A 4,010-nucleotide genomic window follows, 5' to 3' on the forward strand; every position below is an offset into this window, starting at 1 on the left:
GCACATTGGTCCAGTAAGATATTTTTATTTATTTGTTTAAAATACAACTTGTTTGAATTGGATTTTGAGGAATATGAATCACAGAACACAAAAGCAAAAACAGGAGGAAATGAGAACAGGGTGTAGCTTCCAGCAAAGCAAAACTGTGATTAAGAGAATTTTAAAAATGTAGCTGTTTTTTATTTATTTATTCTTTTTTTTTATTTTTACCAAAATAAATGCCAGACTGAAATACTCCAGTCGTTAACCAAGTATTTTCCAAAAATACATAAAACATAATTACGATTGCAGCTTAAAAAACTGTTGATTAATTCACATTCAACTGGATCACAATGATGTAACTTAGTATAGATTCTTTTGTTGTTTTTTTAGGAAACGAATATAGTTATCTGACTAACTGCATGAATGAGTGTTATTCTTAAAATCAAAATGTAGCATTGGCCCATCAAAAAAACTGTGAAAGTTCTAGGTTTTTTTATTTCTATCTCTCCATTTTAAGAGGATTGTTGTTGTTTTTTTAACAGTTGACCTAAATAGCAAGTCATCAAATGAAAACTCCCCAGTAGATTAACAGGTGGTGGCTTTTGAATGACCCTTGTCCAGAAAACCTTTTCAGACACACCAAGCCTGCAAGGCATGGAACAGCTCTGCTACTTAAAATGCCAAAGTTTGTAAAATCATTTTGTGAAATCTATTGCTTGTGAAAGGTGTTCTTTAATTTTATGATTAATTATTTAAAGTTTGGACTGAGGGAAATTAAATATCATTCTAAGACTAGATTGACTTTTTACATATCTTTGTTTCAGGATCAAAAATGTATCTTGAAAATGAAGCTTAAACATATTTATTTATGTAAATATATAATAATTACCAACAACATCTGATAACAGTTTAAAATGGGCCTTTTAAAAATCTTAACTAAATATTTTAAAACTCTAGTGGGATATTTTAAAAATCTATAGTGGGAGCAATTGCTTATTATGTTTGCTAAAAAAATAAGAATAATCTCCTTAATAATCTCATTACTTTTTCATACAAGGTTTTACATTTTATATCTTATAAATATTTTAAATCGCTTGGTGTGGAAAGTTTTATGTAAAAACTCTTAATTCGTGTCAAGGAGATTGTAAATCAAAGTAATGTCCTCTGTTGACATATTTTTATTATGCATGTTCAAAGGCTTGAATCAAAATAAGGTGATGTGTATTTTTCATGCCTCAGAGATATGGTTTTGGATGTGACTGTCTCTTGTTATGTAGGATTGCTCATGTTCTCATTTAATCCTCTGAAACACAAAATACGATTGCTTTTTGCTTCACATTTCTTGATGGTTAAACCAATTAAGTCTCCATTGGTATTCATCACAAAGCCAATACCTGCTCAAACACTTCAGTATGCCAGGAGTACAGAAAAATCTTGCTCTTGCTGTTTATGCTGCTTACAAAGCAGGTAAAAGTGCTGACTAGGATGTTTTATCATCCTAGTGTTGCCACCGAGAAAAGATCACTTTTGGACATGTACGTCAGCTATTAAGTGGAAAAAATATGTTTCTCTATCAAAGTACTAAAATAGAAAAGCTATGAGTTAATTCAGTCCTTTTTTCCCCAACTGTCAGCAGTGACCAGCTGAGATTCAGCCCTGAAATAACAACACAAAATGATACAAAAATCCCAGTATTGAGTTTCTTGATTTCAGACAACACATTATGTTGCTTTTTGTTTTGCATAAGTCATCTGATTTGATTGTAGAACCAAATTAGTGCCAAAAATTTAATCCTTTTTTTAATTGGATATTTTAAGAGACCGCTTCAGCTTTTAGATCAAATAAAGAATTAGCAAGAAAGAAAAACTGATGTATTCGTAGTAAAAAAAACAAAACAAAAAAAAACAAAAAAAAAAACACTTAAATTTCTATCAGATCCACATTTCAACCATCCATTGTCTACAAACGATGATACTTCGGGTGGCATAGAGACATCTGGTGACTATCTCTAGCACTAATTGCAGTCCCTTGTAGAACCTGTTACTAATTTATATCTATACTAATTTTTTATTATGCAGTATGTAATGCAAATGAAAGGCCCCATTTGTTATAGTTTTAAATTTGCTCCAATCTATTATCATATTACTTTTAATAGGTAGGTTCAATAGGTAATTCAATGGTATTGGATTGAAGCTGCTAATAAAATTATTTGCCACTCTTTAATTCATTTTTGGATATTATTCACTTTTTTGTTTATTTGATGAAAACATCCAATTCCCAAGTTCTAAGACATTTTCTGTATCGAATAATCTAAATGCCTTCTTTACTTCAGAACAGATGTCCTTGATCTTTCCTTGCACTGCTGCAGTAACCCAGTTTCTTTTGAGGTTCATTAAAATTTTATTTCATCACTCAGTAATAAACATAATGTCCTGTGGTATTCACAGTTTTCCTCATTTTATGCTTTTCACGTTGCAACCTGCTGGGGCTTTGCGTGCAGAGCATTGCTAAATTCAGTGCACCGTTCCAGAGCATGAGCCATTACAGAATACTGCACAACTGTAAAAAGCTGCCAGTTTGGAGAGACATTTTTCTAGTTTTAAAATACCTTGATCAGGTTCACACAATGTGGAACAATGATGACTTTTACGTTTGAGGGACAAAATTCAATACGGCTGAAAAAAGTCAGAAAAGTTCAGTAAATCCAGGGGTTTTATTTCTTACTGAAAATATTAATAATAGAGTGACAAAAGGATCATATGCTGCCATGCTGAGGCAAGAATTAATAAAGTGTTGATTGATTAGATACAAACAAAACAAGGACTCTTATTGGGACTGATACTTTGTTGATTTGAAAAATTTTATTAGATTGTTAAACTTTGTTTTTTGTGTCTTACAGCTTTTTTTGGCTCCAACCCAACTAACTTGGCGGCAGTTAAAATAACCAGGCAACAATATTCTTCCAGCATCACCTTTTCAATGTTCAGTTTGTCTTTCAGCTCAGCTACAACTGACATCTCAGTTTAAGTCTAATTACTTTAATTTGAGGTAATGCTTTTAATTGCTGTTATGTATTCAACATCCAAACAATGATAAACTGCAGTGGTAAAATTCATAAATTCCAAATTAACATAAGCACATAAAAAATTAAAGCACAGTTGTAAATGAGATGATGCGCCATAAGCACAAAGCGGCTAGAATTTAATCTGTGGGACGTGTTATGTAAGCTGAACAAAGCTATTTTTTTTCTAGGCCACGAATCCTCCTAAACTTGTGAATTCATTGAACACTTACCTCACGTTCAGAATCTGTTCACCGCTCCGGCCTCTTCATCAAACGACTGCAAGCAAAAATATTCTGCCTCTGTCCTGTCTGTGTTTGGGAGCTTGAAAGGAGATTCTGACAGATGTTAGTATCATGGCTATGGCTAAATCCTGCTTGTATCAACCCTAGTGTTCTGGATTAATGATCTCAGCCAATGGGCACATCTGTTCATGCTACAAAAATAGGTGCTCTGTAAGTGTGTGCAGAGTGGAGATTTAAGTGCATATTTTTTCTCAAAGTTGCACAAAATCTTAAGTATCATAGCAGAACTAAACCAAAACATGTTAATACATTTTAATGAAAGAGAATATGCACAGAGTACTGCTTGGGATCATGATTTTTAAAGTTCTCAGTGTATAGAAAACCTTTACCTAAACAATCAATAAATAAAAGAGCATATGTACACAGCATTTTTTGTGCACCAAGGATGCATTTTGATCCTATCTATGCAGTGTTTTTTTTTTTTTAAACCCAGAGCTATTTTTATTTTATTTTATTATGTAATACAAATTTATTTTGTATTACTTGCTGGTAGATTTTAAAAGGCTAAATCATCTTTTCCAGTAAATTATAGGAAATTGCGAGTCAAACAAAAAGAAAAGATACACAAACAAAATTTTCTGTCTTATATTTAAGAAGGTAACCAGAGCTGCATTTGCAGTGATTTTCAATTATTAATTAAATGTAAAAAATATGTTAGACAA

General features: G+C 32.0%; 1 protein-coding gene across 1 annotated transcript in view; it reads right to left on the bottom strand.

Annotated features, from left to right (window-relative positions):
- lactbl1b (lactamase, beta-like 1b) overlaps positions 1-3,441 on the bottom strand; it is a 23,515-nt gene extending 20,074 nt beyond the window's left edge. Inside the window, exon 1 of the mRNA XM_007547014.2 lies at positions 3,277-3,441. The gene's annotated coding sequence lies outside the window, so the exon portion shown is untranslated. The remainder of the gene's footprint in view (positions 1-3,276) is intronic.
- Between the last annotated feature and the right edge of the window lie 569 nt (positions 3,442-4,010).

This window comes from Poecilia formosa, unplaced genomic scaffold, assembly GCF_000485575.1.
Source record: "Poecilia formosa unplaced genomic scaffold, Poecilia_formosa-5.1.2 Scaffold18, whole genome shotgun sequence".
NCBI lineage: Eukaryota > Metazoa > Chordata > Actinopteri > Cyprinodontiformes > Poeciliidae > Poecilia > Poecilia formosa.